The sequence below is a fragment of the Amblyomma mixtum genome, chromosome 1 (genome assembly GCF_055824585.1).
Source record: "Amblyomma mixtum isolate Tamu chromosome 1, ASM5582458v1, whole genome shotgun sequence".
NCBI lineage: Eukaryota > Metazoa > Arthropoda > Arachnida > Ixodida > Ixodidae > Amblyomma > Amblyomma mixtum.
The window spans coordinates 167,984,035-168,007,718 of record NC_143012.1 but is presented as its reverse complement, the minus strand read 5'-3'; the positions used below and the strand labels follow the sequence as shown (position 1 = coordinate 168,007,718).

General features: G+C 45.8%; 1 pseudogene; it reads right to left on the bottom strand.

Moving 5' to 3' along the window:
- Nucleotides 1-18,972: 18,972 nt before the first annotated feature.
- LOC149369720 (uncharacterized) lies at nt 18,973-21,306 on the bottom strand (annotated as a pseudogene).
- Nucleotides 21,307-23,684: the final 2,378 nt, after the last annotated feature.

Here is a 23,684-nt window from a genome sequence, read left to right as displayed (position 1 = left end):
CCTAACAGCGCCCTCGGCTTCACGAGGAGGCAGCTTGCTCTTCAGAGGGTTCACTGGTTGGCCCGGGCTTCTGCCTAACAGCCCCCTCGGCTTGACGAGGGGGGAGCTTGCTCCTCACACGGTGCGCTGGTTTTCCCCGGCTTCTGCCGAACAGCGCCCTCGGCTTGACGAGGAGGGAGCTTGCTCCTCACAGGGTTCACTAGTCGGCCGGGCTACGGCCCATAACGGCGCCCTCGGCTTGACAAGCAGGGAGCTTGCTCCTCACATGGTGCGCTGGGTGGCCCGGGCTTCTACCTTACAGTGCCCTCGGCTTGCCGAGGAGCAGCTTGCCCCCCAATGGGTTCGCTGGTTAGCCCGGGCTACGGCCCATAACGGCGCCATCGGCTTGCCGAGGAGGCAGCTTGCTCCTCACAGGGTTTGCTGATTTTCCCGGGCTACGGCCCATAACGGCGCCATCGGCTTGCCGAGGAGGCAGCTTGCTCCTCACAGGGTTTGCTGGTTGGCCCGGGCTACGGCCCATAACGGCGCCATCGGCTTGCCGAGGAGGCAGCTTGCTCCTCACAGGGTTTGCTGGCTGGCCCGGGCTTCTGCAGAACAGCGCCCTCGGCTTTCCGAGGACGCAGCTTGCTCCTCACACGGTTTGCTGGCTGGCCCGGGCTTCTGCATAACAGCGCCCTCGGCTTGCCGAGGAGGCAGCTTGCTCCTCACACGGTTTACTGGCTGGCCCGGGCTTCTGCATAACAGCGCCCTCGGCTTGCCGAGGAGGCAGCTTGCTCCTCACAGGTTTTGCTGGCTGGCCCGGGCTTCTGCATAACAGCGCGCTCGGATTCCCGAGGAGGCAGCTTGCTCCTCACACGGTTTGCTGGCTGGCCCGGGCTTCTGCATAACAGCGCCCTCGGATTGCCGAGGAGGCAGCTTGCTCCTCACACGGTTTGCTGGCTGGCCCGGGCTTCTGCATAACAGCGCCCTCGGCTTGCCGAGGAGGCATCTTGCTCCTCATACGGTTTAATGGCTGGCCCGGGTTTCTGCATAACAGCGCCCTCGGCTTGCCGAGGAGGCAGCTTGCTCCTCACAGGTTTTGCTGGCTGGCCCGGGCTTCTGCATAACAGCGCCCTCGGATTGCCGAGGAGGCAACTTGCTCCTCACAGGATTCGCTGGTTGGCCCGTGCCTTCACCCATAACAGCGGCTCTGAACCCCCCCCCCCTCCAGAGAGGAGGCCTCCCCTCCAGCAGGCTGAGACCCTCCCTGGTGCACTTGGTCGGGACTCGCTTGTGACTAATCGTCACACACATAGCCATACCAAATGATGCGTGTTGCAAACTGCGGGAGCAGATGGTTCTTGAATGGTAAAAAAAGCACACGTCAGGATTCCTTTCATGGACATCAATGCTAGCAACATGCACACAGCTAACAAGCTGCGCTGTGAGCCTATAAATGCCTTGTCTCTTGGCAATACGCAGCAGGAGGAGCTTGGTTTGCTCGTGTGACAGCTATCACTAGTGGTGAGCGCGCATCATGTTTGTTTATGAAATGTCAGAGTTGAAAAGGTTCTATTGAATATGCATGTAGATGTCATGAAAGGCCCCATTTTTCTGCTGCAGGCTGCTATACTAAAGGCATAATAAAATAATCGCAACTGTGCCTCGAGCATTTAGCTGTACCGTAGACTGCCTGAATGAATCATGTTGCAAATGTAGTTGGTGAAACATTGTTTTGGAGTGGCAAGACCATTTTTATGCTTTGACTATTTTTTATATGAAAGGAACCTCTCTTTACAATAAAGAGTGGTCTAACCTTTGAGTGTATGTTGTCTTCTTTGTAATGACGCATTATTATACATGGGTTGCCATGTAGTTTTCTGCTAAGACCTCTAAATAATTTATAATGAAATTTTTCTTGTGCTGTTTTGGTTCCAACAGCCAAACAATGGCTGTGACGTCAAAGTGTGCTTGTAGGTCATGTCGGACATGAAAAAACTGCGACGTAATCGTTTCTTCGTAATTTTAATTCACAACAATTCTTTAGCCAGCCTTCCTTATTAGCTGGAATGGCAGCGAATGTAGAAGCAGCGATTATACTGCAATTTTTCATGCCTCATCTGACCTCTAAGCAAACTTTGTGGTCGTAATCGTCATTCTGTTGATGAAACTGAAATAGCATGACAGCAAAATTTCATTATATGATATGTAGCATTTCCTGCAAATAACACTTGGTGACTCATGTAGAGTAGTGTGTTTTGCATCATTGTAAAAAGAAAACATACCACCAAAATTGGGCATCTGCTCTGTTTTAAGAAGAGTTGTGAGACATGTGCCCTGCAACGATAGCTTATTGGCTACGGCGTTTCACAGCCAGGCGACCAGGGTTCGATCCAGGCGGCGGCTGCCGCATTTCAGTGGACGGGAAATGAGAGCCACTCGTGCTGCTGCTTGATGCGAATTGTACTTTTAGAATTGTGCCCTTTCGTTTATTTCAGGAAGCGCCATGCTGCAGTCATGCAGCTTCAAAATGAAAGCTTGCAGACGCGGAGAAGGCACCTGGTGAGCTTTTGCTACTTTTGTACTTTCAGCATGCTTGTAACTTTCATTTTTTGCTGTCTTTTTTAAAGGTTACCACAATACTTGTTCTAAAAAAGGAGAGAATCAGCTTAAGCTATTATATAATATGTTGCTACTTTTTACTCGAGAAAGGAAAAGAGTGGCGGCGAGAAGACGCACACACAGCTGAAGAATGACGTAGAACGATGTAGGTTCTCAAGTACAATTAACCATCCAGCCCAAATAGAAATTCTTCTAAACTATACGTCAAACACTCAGGGCCCTTTTGTATCTGACAACTTGTCATCTTCTCGTCTTGATGCCTTTGTTTCCCTCATCGTGGCGTCAACATGTCGTGCAAGATATATTTCGTTTTGCCTTCGCAAGGGTCTCGTTCCGGAGGACGTGAGTGCTATCTTCGGCTACTTGCGACCGCCAATAGGACTTCTGAAGCGTATTTGCAAGCTGCGCACACCTGAGCTGTGGTGATAAAGAAGAACATTTGAAGACCACGTGCGTGCTCTCTGTTACAACATGGATCCCGGTTGGCTGGCAGAGATTAAGCACCGTGTGATTCGTCGCCTTAGAGTAAGAATGACCGAATTTTAGTGCGCTCACAAACTAAACCATGTGCTGCAGTCTGCTCAATTGAAGAGGAACAGGAAGCCACCTGGTTCGGGGTTGACGGTGAAGCTGAGCTTCCCAACGAGATAAGACATGTCTTGAGCAAGGGTCCTAAGTTTAGTCAGGAGCCACGGGTTGAGGTACAGGAGTTCCTGGCTCTGATTAGGCGCATCACAGGAAATGCTTCAGAAGAGAACAATGAAAGGTGCCTTCTTGATGGAGTGATGCATTGATGAGGGCTACAAGTAGCACTGTCACCAAGCCTGTCAAGGATCCCATTGCTAAAGTCTTGTCATATGGCAAGGCGGCCATGATGTGCAAGGACTGGGAGTTGAACACGTTGGCTGACGGCATTGTTAGCAGCGAGAGCAATGCTCTGACTGTATTTTTCACTGCCAAAACGTACAAACCGTCCGTGCCGTTTAGAACAGTAGCAAGTGAAAATGGTATATGGCAGCATATTCTGAGCAAATAACTGCAGAAGCACCACTTCACAATCATGAGCCGTTTGCTGATAAAAGCTTAGTTGATATTGTTGGGTTTCTTCAGGAAATTTCCTCCATTGGATATGTGTGTCCGATAGATGGGGACGGCCTGTATTACTCCGTGCCTTATGATCCGTTGTTTATCTCTCTAAAAGATTCCACAGAAAGTACTGGGGCAATAGAGCTCCAGAACGCCTCAGGCGTGCCGGTACCTATTTTTTTGAGAACGCTGGAAGTCTACCTTAAAGTCACGTTTTTATCTTTTAACAACAGTTTTTATCGACAAAAGAAAGGGATTTGCATCAGTTCTTGCGTAGCCGAGGTGCTTACTAGCATATTTATAGCCTATCTTAGACCGCGCCCTAGAACGAAGTTTCACAGAAAAGGTCTATGCGATACCGCTGACCTGCGGGAAGGACTATGTGGGCCAAACAGGCAGGTGTATCAATGACCGGGCAGCGGTACACGCGCGCTCCCTCAAACAAGTAGGAGGTGCGCATCTACCCAAACACTGCGCAGAGTTCAAGGTGTGTCACCGAGCGGCAGAATATACGGGGGGGGGGGCAAATTAATTGCGAGCACTGCAAAAAATTACGAGCAACTTTAGCTGCTAAAGTGGTGAAAGGCGAAAGCCTGAGTGCTGCATTCTGCTACGCGACTGTTCACTTCACATTCTGTTGGTGCATTAATTAACTGCAAATTAATGACGCTTTAGCTTCGACTTTAGAAGTGGAACCCGACAGCCTGTTGTAGCGCTGCCAGGCGGTCCACGGAACGCCACCACCCGTTAGGCGCAATGCGTTGCCCTTTGAATGCAACGCTTTTTGAGGAAAGGTTCTACGCCTTGCTCGTCGGTAAATTGGTTTTTGAGGAAAGCAAATGTATCAGTGTCTCATACCTCGGTGGTCACCTAAACCTCGCCTTAACGGGAAGGGAGGAAGATGGGAGTGAACGAAGACACCGTATTCACTAGACGCGCCTTTGTTCATTCCAAGCCATCGAGCTAGCATGGCGGAGTGGTAGTGTGCTCGTCTCGCACTCCGGAGGCCGGGGTTCGATTCCCGAGCTCGGCCAATTTCCTACTCGGTTTTATTTATTTATCTGGTTTGACTAGGAAAGGTAATTAGGCTAATTGGTTAAGTAAGTCCCACTAACTTGCAGAATCACTATACAATCCCTTTAATTGGTTGCATGGTTAGTAGCCAAAGTACAATTGGCCCCGTTTGAAATTCGCGCACTGTGACGTCACGACCAATTTAAAAGCGTGACATTTTCTGTCGACAACTTCTGCTTACAACGATGAGGCATTAAAGGCTTCCGCCTTAAAAGTGTGAACCGCGACTTGATGGGATAAAGATTCTGGACAGGAGTGGTGATAGTAAAACACGGGTCAACACATTTGGTATAACAGCGCCCAGTAAATAATAGTTGAATTTATATTTTCTATTCCGTTTTCTGTTCACTCGTGGAGCTGGCAAGTGTAATAGTGACAAGGCAGCGATTATGCTGCAAATCTTCAGTTATCGTGTACCTCATGTGATGTCACATCTGCTCTGATGTTGCTACCAGCATGTAACTACTGTAGCTGCATGGAAGCGAAAAGTCGATTTCGCGTGACAAGCTGGAGCCTGTCTGAGCAGAAGGTACTAATGATTGCCGTATTATCCGTTCTGCATGCACAAAAGGTGCGTATTAGTGCTGTTCTTTGTGTGTACAATAATCTTCTGCTGTGAGGGAGGGAATAATTTGCTTTCTACCACAATCCCTGTAAAATTATATGGTGTTATGCAGCCTATCACGCAAACGATTACTTAACATTGTTCAAAGGCGCCATGGCTTCACGAGCACTTACCTCTCATATTACGCGGCAGCAAGAAGACATTTTAATCAATGTTCTTTAGAGCAACCCCCGTCTCGCAAGAGCGTGGGGCGATTTGGATCAGAATTTCACAGTAGCCGAAAGGAATCGCTAGTGGTGCAGGTTGGCCGAGATTTTAACTGCAGAAGGCCCCCCAGTCAGGTCCTTGAAGGAGTGGCGGCTTTGGTTCACGAAGTATTCTAGCCGCGTGAGGCACGTTGCTGGCTGGTCTTCTACTGAAATGGGGTGAGTACTGGTACACCCGGCGGCTAAATAAGTCGGGGCACGCGAGAGGCGGTCAGAATCAGATAAAACTGCATCCCTGCGCCGTCTGCCCTTGCGCTTCGGGCGTCGAGACACCGCAGTGCGCGCGCGTCCTTTCATGCTTGCAGCCGTCTTTTTTCTCGCTTGCAGCAGACTAGCTGATTACCTGCGGCGTTTGGCAGTAGGGGTCGCTTTCTCTATTTGCTACGTCAGGCGCGCAATTCGGCGGGGGCACGGCGAGGGTGAAGCGTGCGCTGTCCTGGTTGGACAGATAACGCACAGTTGGAAGGTTTCTGTTTATTTGAACGAGCTATTACTCATCGCTGCCGGCACGGGTACTTCTCACTTCCTATAACCACGCTGAACACGTTGCGATTTCTATGCTTGCTGGAAGCGAGCAGAATGCTTTGAAATAGCGTGATTACACGTGATAGATCCAAAAACTATTTGCCGTGTTTGTATCATTTCAGCTTCCACAGTCTTTAACTGCAACCATGTCCCAGTCGAAAAAAACCATTTTGTTCCAATTAGAAATCTCCACATGGACACAATTGGATATTTCCAATTGTATCTTTACCGCGCCCTAGAACGAAGTTTCACAGGAAAGGGGCTACTAAAAGCGTTCAGATATGTGAACGATTTTTTCGTGGTTTTTAGAAAACGGAATGACGTGACCTACACCGATGCTGTAAGCAGTGTTTTAGCGATCTTTAAAGAGAACGGGAGGAGATTAGTTTTCACGCATGAGATTCCCTTGCAGGGATGTTTACAGTTTTCAGACCTGAAGCTTTCTTTTTGAGAAGAACATTCATGTTGGCAGTATGTCCCTCGAGCTAGAAAGGTGCTGCTACCGTACGCATCGGCTCCTTTTAAAACAGTTAAATGCGCTATTTTTAATCTTTGTGTCAAATCTGCACTCGTGAAGTCGTGTCAGCATGGTATGCAAGGGAGCTTTGATACGCAAGTGGATCGATTGGTGTGGGCCGGGTTTCCAAGCTCGGTGATCACAGGCGTTGCTGAAGCTAAAGTCAAGGGCGCCATGTTTAAGCGGCCAACAGAGCGAAGGAAGCAATATGCGAAACCTGAAGTTGCCCCGTATGTGCACAGGTTTGCCCACAACGTAAAAAAGGTGGCAAATAGACATGGCGTGCCTGTCGTCTTTTCAGCTCCACGGAAGCTTGCACAGATCTGCGCACGCGTAGCGAGCGATGGAAAGAGGAACGGCTGCAGTAAAAACATGGGAAACGTTTTGTGAAGTGCTGCACCGGTGTGGTCTATGCGATACCGCTGACCTGCGGGAAGGACTATGTGGGCCAAACAGGCAGGTGTATCAATGACCGGGCAGCGGTACACGCGCTCTCCCTCAAACAAGTAGGAGGTGCACATCTACCCAAACACTGCGCAGAGTTCAAGGTGTGTCACGGAGCGGCAAATATACGGCGGGGGCAAATTAATTGCGAGCACTGCAAAAAGTGTGAACCGCGACTTGATGGGATAAATATTCTGGACAGGAGTGGTGATAGTAAAACACGGGTCAACACATTTGGTATAACAGCGCCCAGTAAATAATAGTTGAATTTATATTTTCTATTCCGTTTTCTGTTGACTCGTGGAGCTGGCAAGTGTAATATTGACAAGGCAGCGATTATGGTGCAAATCTGCAGTTATCGTGTACCTCATGTGATGTCACATCTGCTCTGATGTTGCTACCAGCATGTAACTACTGTAGCTGCATGGAAGCGAAATTTCAGTTATAAATTGCTTTCTGGGCATAGAGGAACTCACCACTGTGACCAGTGTTACAGCTCACAATCATTCAAAAGAAAAAGAAAATGCAATCAAAAATTTGCCCTCTATTAGAATAATTGCATAAACCGTGGCTCACGTACATGCACTATGACTGTTAGGCTTATAGGAACAAGTGGGTGCAGTGAAACTACAGAAGATGGGAGTATTCAGTTCTGTATGCTGTTATTTTGTGCTAGTAGTGAGACACCTAATTTTTGGTTCCTTGTTTTATTCTTTGCAATGACTCGTTAGGCATTACTCTATACGGATCACCTCGTGCTACGTTGATGGAAAATTATTTTTTTCCACTTCCCTGATTTGTTGCTTGCAGGTTGACATTGGGGGTGGGGTAATTGTTGAGGAGGCCGTGATTAAGCGGCTCGAAAGGACCTACAATAGTCCTCCGGGCAAATTTGCTCAGGCCCTTTGAGGCATCCGTTTACAGATGTTGAGCTGAGGGGCAAGTCCCTCTTTGGGCACAGGAACAATATCCAGGGCCATCTCCCTGTCAAAGAGGGCCTTGACCTTGTGCGACTGAATGCTGTGTTAGGCAAGTATACTTGCTTTCTATCTGCCGTTGCTGCTTTCGCTTGTATTGATAATTTCAACTTATCATCACAACTAAATTTAACGCGGCTGTTTAATATTTTATCTGGACCATGCAATTGTGCTCGTCTAAGCGAGGTTTGAGTGCACTGCTCCCAATGAAGATATATTAGTGCAACTTTCTATGAACTTTAAGGATGCTTGAAGTTAATTCTTGGACCTGTCACCATAGCATGCAAAGCTATGATGGGGATTAAAGGCCAGCAGTGAAGCAGTCACTTAGTACTTGTGGTGTGCTGCTAGCGCTCCATGTTCTTTGGGAAAGACGACGGATGCGCTCATCAAGTACGCGTAAGAGATGTGACAGTCTTGCAGAGCACTGTGTGCGAATGAAGTCGTAGTTAATGGTACTCATTTGCAGCTGCTTCAGAACAACCACATTAAACTGTTTTGATACAACATGAACTGGTGGGCGAGTTGGTCTGACATATCTAGTAAAGCAGCGCTACGGCACAGAGCCAAAGGGGAGAAAGGGAAGAACACAGCGCTGAATTCGTCACATCAGCTCTGTGTTCGTCCCTTTCTCCCCTTTGGTTCTGTGCCGTAGCGCTGCTTCACTAAATATGTTTTGATACACTCTCTTCACAGTCAGGGTAAAGAGCCGCACTGTACTTCTGTTTCAAGGGGTTTAAGAACAAAGCAGTGCTAAAAAAATCGAAATTCGTTTAAGTAACACGTAATAAAATATGAGAGGACATCCAATCGTCTTCCAGCATCTAAAGTGTTCTCCCAGTTGAAAAATACACCAGGACGGCTTGGTGTTTTCTGCTGCTTCCTAGTGTGTTCTGATGTTAACACCAGACTAGGCTGGCGTGTTGTAGTGTGCACACCAGATCGGTTTGGTGTGTTGTAACGTGCACACCAGACAGGTTTGGTGTTTTGTAGTGTGCACACCAGACTGGGCTGGCGTGTTGTAGTGTGCACACCAGATCGGTTTGGTGTGTTGTAACGTGCACACCAGACAGGTTTGGTGTGTTGTAGTGTGCACACCAGACTGGGGTGGTGTGTTGTAGTGTGCACGCCAGACTGGGTTGGTGTGTTGCAGCGTGCACGCCAGACTGGGTTGGTGTGTTGCAGCGTGCACGCCAGACTGGGTTGTTGTGTTGCAGCGTGCACGCCAGACTGGGCTGGTGTGTTGCTGTGTGCACGCCAGACTGGGTTGGTGGGTTTGCAGCGGGCACACCACAATGGGTTGGCATGTTGTAGCATGCACACCAGAAAGCGGTGTGTTGTAGCATGCACACCACACTTGATTGGTGTATTTTGGTGTCCACAACGTGCAGTATTAGTGTGCTGTAGTGCATACACCAGACTGCATGGGTTGTGGTGTGCACACTGTTTGGGTCGTCAGTTGCACTTAAGAGTGGGTTGGTTAATATTGGCATACAAAACACTTTGAATAGGCATTAAGGTTTGGACACGAATCAACTACATTCCAGCTGACACACACAGGAAGTTAGTGTGCTGTTGTAAACATATACAACTACACTGCAGTACCTCATTTAGTTTACTTCAGTTTGGGGGCATACACAGCAGAGACAAATATTGGTAGAGTGCATCCATCCTAATCTGGACTTCTTGTCTAACGCGCCTGTCGCCCTGATCACAAAGTGCAGTATAGAACTATACCAACCATTTTTCAGGTACAGCGAAGGGCAACAGTGTTTCATGCTTAAGCATGCTTAAACTTGCTTCATTGGATGTTATGTGCTGATGCAAATGCCTCAACAAACCAATTCAAGCAGAACGTATGCAGCAGAAGGTCGCCCTTCTAGATCTAATCACCTCTGTGAAACAATGTTGAGTAGAATGGTAATGAAGGTAACCTCCTAACATGTTTTCATAAACATATGTGAAAATTAGATATCAACACCATAATTCTTTACACTACAAATCAAGCGTGCTTTTAACAAACCTCAGATAATAAACTCAGACAATAAACTAACACACGTACATTTGAACCTTAGGCCAAATATGGCATATGAAAAATGTGATTACAAGCCACATTCAGCTTCAGTAATTACAAACAAGACTACACACTGGACATTTTGTAGAATGCTTCTATATACAATGACCTATAACATGTGCAACACAGAGATGCAGAGGTGTTTCACAATAATCGAGAACAGCACAAGGAAATAAACTTCAAATGACATATGCAGCAAAAGGTGCACACCTTCCATACAACTGACGCAAATATTGTCAGAGAATGGTGACTGCAGTCCGGAGAGCAGGAAGACAGCGAAAATGGCTTCTAAACGAAACTCTTTTTGTGCTGACTTGCACAAGCAAAGAACTGAATAACTCCGCAAAAGGCGAACTCTGCGGTCGTTGGACAGAATGCCCGCCGCTCTTGGCCAGGCTGAATTTAAAGCTGATAGCAAACTTTCGAGAAAAAGCGCGCAGTTACTAGAGCATTCTGCAAGAACGTAGAAGCGGCTCCACCAAGATGCGATCAATCTAGAAACCTGGTCGCATCTTGCATCACAGCCAAAGCGATAAAGCGGCGCACCGGCAACACTGAAGAATAAACAACACTGCAAAGGTTTGCGGAATTACTGCCTTCTAAAAGAAGCATCGACCCAATGCTTTAAAACATAAGACCACAAACAAATAAAATGGACTGCGCAAAAAAAAAACACTGAGTGTGGGAACAGCGTCCTTGAGCGTGCATAGTAGGGCTTTAGACGGACGACATGAAAAACTTCTGGTCGTACAAAGCGTCCCAGAGATTGGCTACCATCATCATCATCAGCCTGACTACACCCACTGCAGGGCAAAGGCCTCTCCCATGTCTCTCCAATTAACCCTGTCCTTTGCCAGTTGTGGCCACTGTATCCCCGCAAACTTCTTAATCTCGTCTGCCCACCTAACTTTCTGCCGTCCCCTGCTACGTTTGCCCTCTCTTGGAATCCACTCCGTTACCCTAAAGGAACAGCGGTTATCATGCCTTCGCATTGCATGCCCTGCCCAAGCCCACTTCTTCCTCTTGATTTCAACTAGGATGTCATTAACCCGCGTTTGTTCTCTCACCCACTCCGCCCGCTTCCGATTTCTTAACGTTACACTCATCATTTTTCTTTCCATAGCATGCTGCGTTGTCCTTAACTTAAGCTGAACCCTCTTTGTCAGTCTCCATGTTTCTGCCCATTAGGTGAGTACCGGTAAGATACAGCGGTTGAATACTTTTCTCTTGGGGGATATTGGTAAACTGTCATTCATGATCTGAAAGAGCCTGCCATATGCGCTCCACCCCATTCTTATTCTTCTAGTTATTTCCCTCTCATGATCCGGATCAGCTGCCACTATCTGCCCTAAATAGATGTACTCTCTTACTACTTCCAGCACCTGGCTACCAATTGCGAACTGCTGTTCCCTTGCTAGGCTGTTGAACATTACTTTAGTTTTCTGCATGTTAATTTTTAGCCTCACCGTTCTGCTCTGCCTGTCTAACTGATTGATCATGCTTTCTAGTTCTTGTCCTTGCCATGCCATGTTCTGGATTTGATCACCCAGACCATTGGTGCCGTGCCCAGTATGAGTTTAAATTTGGCTTATAGCCAAATTTAAATTGGCTATAAGCCAATTTAAATTTGTCCCTGGCATCTATTCCTAATCACTTTCATAGAGATTGGGCACCTTCACAATATATGATTGGTTATTCTGTGCAACAAGCACACAAGATGAAATAACCTTCTGCTCACGAATTAGGCACAACCCAACATCAGTCGGAGGGTGTCCGGCAGTAAACATGAAAGGCATAAAGCTTTCTTCGGTAATTAGTTCTTGGCAGAGTAAGAAGATACTGTTTTCCACCAAAAAGATTTTGATCACGCGCAAGAGCTTGCCATCGTTTGTTAGAATGTATTCAGAGCACGTTTTCTCGGTCCTGTTATAACTGGCACCATGTACAGTGATCCCTTTAATATGTGCCCTGAGCTATTCACTCATACTGGGCACAGCACCAATGGTCTGGGTGATCAAATCCAGAACATGGCATTCAAGACTGCTAGACTGCAATGGCGCACCTAATACTCCTGACTGGAGCTTATTGCCTTGCTTCCCTGAGATCAGCTTTTGCTGCTTGTTCAGGTAGGGTGGCAGTAGTACCAGACGCTTCAGGGACTTGTGCACCTCTCGCATAATGAAGCGCTCTGCTATTTGATGTGGCACACCTTTCGCTGCAGAAACCAGCTTCAGAATGTCGCCATTCCCTCCTTCAAATGGGAAGGTAGAGGTTGCCCATAGTGGCCCAGTCATGCGCACAGATTTTGCAAGGTGCACAAGTTGGTGCACATTGAATGCCAGGGGGTGTTCACCATACAGAACTGGCATCTGCTCAACAAACTGCACAAGAAGCCTTTCGGCACAAAAAATATCTGTCTCTTCAACACTTGCTGTAAGAGTAAAAATAGACTCTGTGCAAGAAGGCAGAAATGTGTGAAATATTTCTGCGGGAGTATATTGAAGAGGCAAGGTGCACTGTAATAAAGAAGCCAATATCTCCATTCTGTAGCCTTCCAAAACGAGCGCTCAGTTACTGGCCTGGGCTGTCTGGTGAAAGAAATTGGCGGCCGAATTTTCAACAGGCGGTCATTCAATTCTCTCACGATTCCCAATGTGCCAGGCGCTTCCTGGTGAACACAGCCAAAGTTCCATAAGCTGCGATGTGACACCTTCGAGTACACAGTGCATGTAGTCCGGTGGAAAGCCCTACACCAGGTCCAATGTGCTGAGGGCTGCAACGACTGACAAGCCTTTTAAGCCGTCCACAGGACGGTCTCGCTTGGCTGCAAGTTTCATTGCACTGTACACCGTGTCGTGGCATCTCTCCACCATATCGCGTCCCTCCATGATATACTTCAGAGTGCCTGAAAAAAGAAATGACAGATAATTTGTTATAGTACTATGCATAATAAACAAAGAAATACATGCTAAAGAACAGACAGGAGGGAACGACGTGGACATGTATGTGATGGTTATGAAATGCTACAATAATTTAAACTACATGCAACGGTACCATATCTACCTTTAGTCAATGCACAAGCCCATTTTACAAAATTAGGCTTTTCATGTTACACTCAGCATAGGGCACAAGGGCAATAGGTCAACATGTGGAGCTTGCATACCCTCTTTTTCACTGCAGAACCCATCTTCCAAGAGGTAGACCTAGGATATGGGAGATGCTAATGAGAAGCTCTGGCTTATTATGATCACCACGGAATCTGACCGGCATAGTCAATCTTTCTGACCTTTTATGTGCACAGCTTATGCAGGAAGAGGAACACAAGTTTACAAGAGTGCTTGTGTAAGAGAGAACTTCCAAGTGACAATTTTTTCCATTCTGAATCCATATATGTGCATCACAGGTGACAACTGTGATTCCAGTCTTCACACCTCTTAAGTCTTCGATCATCAGGCAATAAAAATATCACAACAGTTTAAACAGACAGCAGAGACATTTTGCTCACATAATTAACGGCACCCAATCTCCTCGTAGCTAGAAAGAAAGGCCCTGTGCATATCTGCACATATTTCTCATGGTAAACACAAAGCTAAATGTGACTGCTCACCAACGTGCAAAATGTCCTTCCTTTATTATGCCTGCTAGAAAGCAAACTAAGCATCTTACAACAGCCTTTTGTTTCAGACTACTTATGAGGAGTTTAAGAAGACCCGTGATCCCTAAGGTCGGAAGCTGCTATACCCTGGCAGTTTTCAGGCTCCGTCTCTGGAATATGTGAACAGAAAAATTTCTTTAAAAGGCTAAGCACCAGAGTTACAGCTGTCACAATCAAGTAACTTTGCCATCCTTTTCTCTGCCATACCATCTTCAAGTCTCTCTCTCCCCCATATGGGTGATAATTCTTCAGAAGTGAAACTTCTTTCACTGCTTTGATGGGGAAGCACAGATTGACACGTCATCATCATGGCCCTGCGTCACCCAGTTGTTGTTATTGCATTAGAACACAACCTGGTTCAAACTGATATGGTCCATTGTTTTTATACCGGTAACAGATGATATTAACCCCATGGGATACCAGTAAATAGTCAAACTTGAGAGCGGTATATGCTTGGGCTTGTTGATTCATATTTGAAAGGTGAAAACGTAGCACAGAGACAAGAACACAGAAAGACAGACAACACACGGCGCTACAACACACAGTGCCGTGTGTTGTCTGTCTTTCTGTGTTCTTGTCTCTTTGCGCTACGTTTTTACCTAGTCAAACTTGTGGCATGTGAATGCATTTAAGCAACAAAGTTATAGAGCTGTACAGTGTGCAGAAAGCAGATGAGGCAAAGCTTGTAATATGACTGAAACAATTCTTACCATCAACAAGCGTTCCTGTTTGAAGGCACCAAGAACAGCCATAGTATCCGTTGTACTGCTTAGCATTCAGCAGTGAAGCGGGAGCTGGCGAGTCAGCACAAAAACACAACACATTCACTGTTGACTGCACAACTTTGCCAGCAAATGACCATGTGAAATTGCCCATAGTGTGGAATTTCTGATGATAAGCGCATCGCTTGCTCTAATTGTTCCATGCAATTTCATCTCGGTCAAGCTTGCTCTGGCATTGCTGAAACCACGTTTGTATCCATGGGTGCCGCAAAGCGAGAAAAGTGGCGTTGTCGGGCATGCCGTGGCGACTCACGTTTGCCATCGGCCAGTGAGGGTCGATCGCAGACTGAATCATCAGAAATAGTTGAGAAGCTAGCTGCTCTCGAGGCGAAACTCTCGTGCCTGCTAGATCTGAAAACAAGCATTGACACCCTTCTTTTGCTACCTGCGCAAATGGAAACGCTTATGCTAACCGTTCAGGGTCTTCAGTCTAAAATGACAGAGTTGCAGACCTCTGTCGAATTCATGGCAGCTGAGTACCAAAAGCTGCTTGAAATATGTAACGAAAACTCACGAGAAACAAAAGAACATGATAAAAAGATCGCATGCTTAGCAGCAACTGTAAGCGAACAAGCTGCGCAGATCAAATGCATGCAGACTGACTTGAATACCTTCGAACAATACAGTCGATCATGCAATATGGAAATTAGTGGTTTACCTGTCGTGACGGATGAGAACCTGCTCTCGAGAGTTGCGGATTTGGCTGAGAAGTTAGAAATTATTGACCATTCTGCGAATCAAATAACAGCCATTCATCGTCTCCCATCGCGGCAAAAGAAAACTGCAGTGGTGCTAGTTCAGTTTTCCTCTCGACTTGTACGTGAAAAATGGTTGCAAACGAGGAACAAGCTCAAAGACCTGAGAAATGCAGATAAAGTCAAGGATATTTTTTTCAATGAAAACCTAACACGTGTTAACAGTGAATTGTTTTGGAGAGCCAGGGTGAAGGCTAAAGAAAAGTCCTACAAATTCGTCTGGGTGCGAAACGGCGGGATATTTGCCAGGAAGACGGAGGGTGCTTCCGTCTTGAAAATCTTGTCACTATCTGATATTGATAATATGACATAAGCGCTACAGTTCAAATGGCATCATTTCCCGATTTTAATACATTTGCTGACACATTTCAACCTGCACCCAGTGGTTCAATTACCATTCTACACATTAACCTTCGCAGTATTAGGAAATACTGGGACCAGTTTAGAATAATCGCTCATCAACTCCTTGATACTGTTGATATATTTGCATTTACCGAAATAAATGTTACCGATAACTGCAGAAGTAATTTCCACATTCCTGGCTTTTCGCAATATTTTTTTACGCGTAAAACTGGCAGAGGTGGCGGCATAGGCGTTTACTTCAGCAAATCTGTCTGTTTCTGCGGTCAACGTCAATTTTACTGCTGCGGAAGTTTTGGCATTCGATATGATGCGTAGCAGTGTATCAGCCCATTTACTTGTAGTTTACCGTCCACCATCGGAGAGTGTGCCTAGCTTTGTTACTGAATTACAGGATACCATTATCCACAAGTTCTCTACCGGTAACCTGTGTATAATAGGGGATTTAAACATTGATCTACTTAGACCCGAACGGTCTGCTGCTGAAAGTTATTTGAACATGCTGTCAGGTTGCGGTATTGAAGCCCTCATTCAGGAGCCAACAAGAGAAGAATTTGTGAACAATATTCTGACCAGAACATGTATTGACCACGCCAATATTCGCGTATCTAATCTTTCTTCTGCCACAGGCGCAATCATCACACAAAAACTTGCAGACCACTACTTTAATCCATGCCGCATGACTAGGGACAGCGATCACCAAGTCAGGCCTGCTAAGCATATTGCCACAATTCTTGATAAGAATAGATTCGACAACATGATAGCTTCTTTTGACTGGGATTCTTTCATACACCAAAACAGTATCCACGCAGCATACGACAATTTAATCTTAATGCTCAAGGACTTCAAAAAAGATTGTCAAAAGAAAGTAGTCATCAAAAAAACGGAACACCGGTTACCAGTGGCTTACGGCAGAAGTGCTATCGGTGATTAAGGAAAAGGAAATCTTATGGAAAAAATGTCGCGCAGCTCCGAACAATCAAAATGTTAGAGCAGAATTTCGTACAGTAAAAAACCGAGTAAATCCATTAATTCGCTTATCGAAGCGCAAATTCTACGCAAACCATTTTCGCGAATCACGGAACAGTATGGGCAGAACATGGTCTTTAGTCGACGAGCTGCGCGGAAAACAACGTTTACCAATGAAGGATTCAATTCAGCGTAACTTTGGATCTATAACGCCATCCTTGGCAGATGCTTTTAACAATTATTTCTCTACAGAACAACGAATTAGAGTGGTTAATGTACGCACAACTCTGCCACCATGTCAAGTATCGTCATCTGCCTTTCTTCCTGAGTTGACTGAACCAGATCTTTTCAGCATTATCCTTAGTCTTAAGCACAATAAAAGCGCCGGGATGGATGGATTATACATAGACGACATTTATAGAAACTTCAAGCCGTTGAAACGTGTTATACTCTATATTGTAAACGGGATAATTGAGAGCGGTATATGGCCAAGCTCTCTGAAGCAAACACGCGTCATTCCTCTTCACAAAGCGGGATCCAAGAACCAAATTGCAAACTATCGTCCCATCTCCATCGTTTCTTGCATATCGCATGTGTTAGAAAAAAATGTCCTGAGTGTTATGAATTCGTTTGTAATGAAGCACAATATAATAAGCAAGCACCAACATGGATTCGTATCGGGCTCTGGAACACAAGTGCTGTTAGAAAAATTGTCGGACTCCCTTCATAGCAGATTAGACAAAAACGAAGTGTTATTTGGTTTATTCCCTGATCTTAAGAAGGCTTTCAATACAGTCAATCATGAAATATTAACCACTAAGTTATATTCCTACGGGTTCAGAGGTCCCTTTCTATCGTTTCTAAAGAGCTATCTGTCTGAACGGTCACAAATAGTTTCGTTGGGATGTGTTCAAAGCAAATCTGTCAGCCTTGAATGTGGAGTCCCGCAAGGCTCAATTTTAGCTCCTCTTCTTTTCAACCTTTATGTTAACGATGCTCATTATGTTATCGCGACTTCTGAACTGTATCAATATGCTGACGATACGTTGCTTATTTCAAATGATGTGGATTGTATCACTGCAGTCTCTAAGCTCCAAGATGATGCTATTAAAATAACCGATTGGTGTGAACCCAATTTAATACAAATTAATCCAGCTAGAACGAAGCAGGTTTGCTTCCACAACCTTCACAGAACAGTGCCGTCGGACTGCTAAGTTCTTCTTCATGCATCTAATTGTTCACCTTGTTGTTGTTCTCCTGTTACATGTGTTTCTTGTGTGAAATATCTCGGCATTCATATTAATAGTGACTTATCTTGGAATACACACATGGCATATATGTGTAAAAGACTTCGCAGCGTAGCATGCCTACTCTACAACATTAAGCAGTTCATGCCTTTTTCAGTCAGAAAGCTTATAGCGCCCTTGGCTATAGCGTGTTAAGGTATGGTATCTGCTGTTTCCATAACTGTTCCGGCACGTGGAAAAGCAGAGTGAATAGCCTCCTGAAAAACATAGCTAAAAGTGTCCTTTATAAACCCGATAAGCAACGACTGGAAAGTGTGTTTAAAGCCACGTAACTCCCCACATTTGACAATCTGTTTAAGCAAGTTGTAGTTCTAAAACACTTTTGGGACAGCCCTTACAAAACTGAAACAATAAAGCCCAAGCCTCTAAGACACATTCCGCGGTATGTTGTGCCAAGAGTCCGCACTCATTTTGGGGAAGCAATGAGGCGCTATTCCATTCCTTCTATCTTTAATGAGTTGCCAGAGTATGTATTCTCCTTAACTTCTCGCACAGAGCTAAGAAACGCAATATTAGAGCTAGAAATGTAACTGTAAAGAGCATTTAAACTTTCTGCCTATTTTTTTTTCTTTTTTTCCTTGTTCTTCCCTCCCCCTGAGCGAAATATTTTTTTTAATCTTCCTTTCGATTCCTTGTTTTTTACACTGGTATCTATAATCAATTCATTCTTTATTTTAGTGCACAAGTTCAGTGCACGTGTACATAGGTATATATTTTTTTGTGTGTTTCGTTCACTGTTGTATAAATTGTGCACTTGGATTGTCGCTGCTGCCGGGCGACACCCTACAAGCCCTCTTGTGGCTTTGGTGTGCCTGTACTAGAATGTAAATATTGCATGAATAAAGTTTATTATTATTATTATTATTAAACCAAATGGTGCCGATTAGGATGTTCTTCCAACGATAGGGAAGAGGGAGCTCATTAAGCGCTACTTGAATTGGCCAGACTGACCCTTTGCTCGACTTAAATACTGGTAATCCATCGCGGTTGGCAGTAACAGTCAGGTCACTCCAATTCATGTTCCTTTCATGGCGGACCTTTCTGTATAGTTGGCCATCTGTGATATCCTTATAAGCTCCCTGATGAGATTCAGCTGTCAGTTTCTGAAGGTTTGCGCCAACTATATCCCCAAACTTCTTTAAGAGACACTGTAGCTGACGCTTGAGGTCGACAGTTATGAAAAAGCTTCCTTTTTTCACCAGCTGTGCCATAGTCGTCGTGGCTGCACAATTCCTGCAGCGCTGGAAATCTTGGCCGCAGCTTGATGTCAGGCACTGACACGTTGGGCAGTATGTAAGGACTTCCACCATCCTTGATTTGTGCAAATCCCATAACTTCCTGAAACCATATTTTGTCGATGGGAAGACGCTCTGGCCAAGCAACGCATTCAACAGCTTCAACAAGCTGTCCACTTGTGTCCAAGGAAGGCCAGCAGCAACAACAAATATTAATACAAGCAGCATTGCCTGCAGGTGGGTAGTGTTGTGGTGTGGAAGTCTCGACTCAGAGTTCACTCTTATAAATTCCGACAAGTCTTGGTCGGGGTCCTCTAGCACATGGTTGTCAAGCCCATCGGTGTCCTCATCAAGCCTTGGCAACTGTGCATCAGAAATGCTGTCATCAAGATGCTGGCTTGAAGGCTCATCATCTGTAAGGTATCGGTAGCGTTCGCAGGGGTAATCGGAACGCGGCTGGGGCACTCAAAGCGGAGCGTCTCCTTTCTTGGAACGCGGCCGCTCGCGAACGCGCCGGGAAGTACTGGTGTCCACCCCACCCGCGGTACCGATTCGCACACGTGCTGGCACGGATGTGTATTTGTGTTTGTTCTATTTTTATTTTGTGGTGGAGGGAATGTTCTCTGCACGTACTGGCACGACCGTGCGTTTGTATTTGTGGAAAGGGCGTTTTGCCCTACGGAAGCTGGAGGGCTGGCCAGGCTCTCGATAAACCAATCATGTGAACATCGTAACATGATTGGAAGCCACCAAATGTGGGCCGGGCCTTTAGGTCTTTAAAACCGGGCCCCGGAGCTGGAAGCGGGGTTCTGCGCTAATGTGAGATGCAACGCCTCTTCGGCAACGCCGAGTAGGGGCCTCCCCTAGTATTAGCCAGATCCGCCTTTTTGATGTTTTGTCTCTTTTTGCCGTTGTATCTAACTTGTATATTCTGTGTATATTTGTATATAAATCTTCAGTTATTGCCTTTTTCATCCCTGTGTCTTCAAGTCTTCAAGTTGGAACAAACCGTCTCTGGCGGTGCACCTCTGGTGCAAAGAAGAAGAAGAAGAACCTGATCTTTACTTCATCCAAATTGGGATGACCTGTAGAGGCGTTGTCATGCACCTCATCTTCAGTTTGCTACAAAAAACATTGGAAAGGCTTCATCAGCAACAGAAGAAAAAACATCAGTATTCAAGTGAATGACTGCAACCTGTTCATGTATACCCCGAGTTGGTATCATTCTGCATGAACCTCATTCCGATTCCCTCCACATTTTAATATTTTCATCACAGGCTGTGTGCATTTCCTTTATAATGATCCATAAGAGATTAGTATACATGGACCGTCATGTGACATCGACCTACAATCACTAAATAATTTATAATCGAATTTCGTATCTCACCTGTTTCAGCTTCAACAGTCAAGTAATGGCTACGACGTGAAAGGTCAATATAAGTCACATGAGACACAAATAAAAAGTGAAACATAATCACTGCTTCGTAATTTTGATTCACTGCGATGCTAAAGTCAGCTTGCCGCATGAGCTGGAATGGCAATGGGTTTGGTGCATGGTTCATGGGAGTTGTGGTGTCCTAAAGCGACCCCGGCTATGAGGGATGTCATAGTGGAGGGCTCCAGATAATTTCACCCACCTGGGGTACTGACATCGCGCAACACATGAGACTCTAGCATTTCACCTCCACTAAAATGTGATCATAGTGGCTGGGACTGAACCCCCGCTTTTTAGGTCAACAGTCGAGAACCATAAACGCTGAGCCACCACAGCAGCAGAATCACAATGAACGAAGCAGCAGCGATTAGCTGTCTTCATGCCTCATGTGACCTATACTGAACTGACATCGTAGCCATCGCTCTGCTTTTGGAACAGAAGCCGAATCAGGTGAGATGAAATTTGATCATTAATTATTTGGCAGCTGTAGCCAAATGCCTCATGGTCTTCCATGTATAGTAATGTCTAACGCATCGTTACAAACAAGAAAACATAGGCAACCAAAATTTGGTCTCTATACTCCTTTAAATGTTATATGGGAAAGTGTCAAAAAGTAGGACCAAGAGTGAAAGTATGGCAAGTCGCCTTACAGTTCAGCATTGTCAGGTTCGTTGAGCATGATTTCACAACAGTCAGAGAAGGCAGACAACAACAAGAGCGGCATGAGCCCATGCATAGAACAAGCATTAGCACAACTGAGTGGGCAGGAAACATAGGCAAATAAAATAATAAATTTTCTCATAATACCGCATTTGCATGGTTCAAAGGCAGCTAACATTAAACTATCAAAAAACGCACACAAGAAACCAAACATGCATTTTCGGGCTCAGCTGCCAAGCACTTAGCCACCACAGCAAGTCTAAGTGCACATATCTATGTGGCTTCGCTTGAATGCAAGAATTGCCTCTGAACACCTCAACACCTACACGAAAATTTAATTCATTCTGGGGCAAAGGGCAGTAGGGTAGTACATCAGATTGTGCGTGTGTGTGTGTGGAGGGGGGGTGGGGGCAAACCATTTGAACTGTGTACTGCTGGGAGATTTTTTTTTCTTCGGAAAAATGGGGTAAGCAAAGTTTTCCTACGCAATATTTCAGGCTTGTGGAGGGGGATAGATTGCCCCCCTTCAGCGGGTGAGGTGCGTTTCCAGAGTCAGCGCAGAGGCTCATGGGAAAGACGTCTGCTACAGGTTCCAAATTTCTCCACCTGCTTGCTTGCTTCACGGCAGTCACTGTTAATTCGCTTCTAACACTAATTTATTTCCACTGCAACACCGCTGATTGTATTGCATCATCGCAAGACCAACTAGACGTCGACTCTGTTCTGCTTCGCAGCGTGTTTTCGCTTGAAGTACAACCAAAATAATGTAAACGTTCGGATGCTTTCTATGCGTATGCAGTGCGATGTGTTGAGACGTGCAGCGCGCACGGCTGCATGTAGGGATAGTCTGCTAGCCCACTGGCAGCTTTTACGCGCTTTGAGGCAGCTACATCTATCATTTACTAAACTGTGCAAGCTGAGCCTTCGTTGCCTTCGTGATGCAGCAAAAAAAACGAATATATAACGACCAACACGTTAAACTAGTTCCATCGCACACACAGCCGACTGCCGTCCATACGCATAACAGCCAGTCTACGCTGGCAAGACTATAACCAGGAAAAAACACTCATACCTTTCGTAATTGTCATTTTATGCGCTTAGGACGCATTCATACACAGCACGCGCTGATCTTACGGTGATGCTGTGCAATACGCAATGTCGCAGCACAAATAGATTAGCAAATACGAATGCAGGACAATAGCTATGCAGTAGGCAGTGCGTGGGAGAAATTTGGAACGGGAAGTAGCTGGCAGACGATTTTTCCATTCTTTGTATTCACCTCACCAATTCACCCCTGCCTCTTAAATATGCCCCCATACCTCAAATATGCACTCGCCTCGCTTCGGTGCGGGCCCCTGGACACGCTGTAAACATCGCTTACTTGCCTCTGCTCATCGATTTTTTTTTCTCGTAGAAGCCCAAGGTACGGCCATGGTACGGCCCAAGGAGTAGAGGGAGAAATTAGGGGGGGGGGGGGGGGGGGGCGTCTTTGGAAACGTGCCATGCACAACGGCTCACCTCTGAAACTTCATTCGACGGTTCCCTTTGCCGCTGGCTCCACACGCTTTGCTGCGGAACTTTCGCTGACGACGTACCGGGCTCAAAATAAGCAAGGTACCATTTTTTAGGAGGCATGCTGCGATAAAGTGCACGGCCTGCTGGTAAAAGAAAGCCTTCGATCCTAGTACTGACGAGGCACGAAGGCGGGGCACGAGAGAGAGCACGCGCGGTCTCGGCCTCCAGTTACGTAACCACCACGCCGCCGCTTTGCACCACTGAACTCTCAAAACAATACTTTTTTTTCATTAATACAAGCATACATGATCGTTCTTCGCAGTTCTTCTTTCTTCGCAGTAGATATTGTAGATCTGCGAACAAGAAAGTGTTTTGTCATGCTGTTTCGGTTTCGGTTTCAACAGCCTTATGAAGACTGCACCGTCAAAGTGGCTTATAGGTCACGGGCGAGGCATGAAAAAACTGCAATAAAATCTCTGCTTCTACATTCATTGTCATTCCGATTCTTGAAGCAGACTGCATTGTAGTGAAGTAAAACGACTAATCAACATATCGCAATTTTTTCATGTCTCCCGTGCCCTGTGAAATATAAGCACAGTGCAGACAACTGACACACACAGCACACGCACAGAACGGGAACAGTTATCAGTATCAGTAAGCACGATATCTGCACTACGAAGGACCAGCTATAGGCCCCGCTCTTGTCTTTTTAGCTATAAACACACTTTGGCCTCACAACCATCGCTATAGGCTGTTGAAACCGAAATAGCACGAGAAAGAAATTTGATTATAAATTATTTAGCGCTCGTAAGAGAACACCACGCAATAATCCATGTACAGCAATGTCTTGCGCATCATTACAAACAAGACAGCACGCACCCA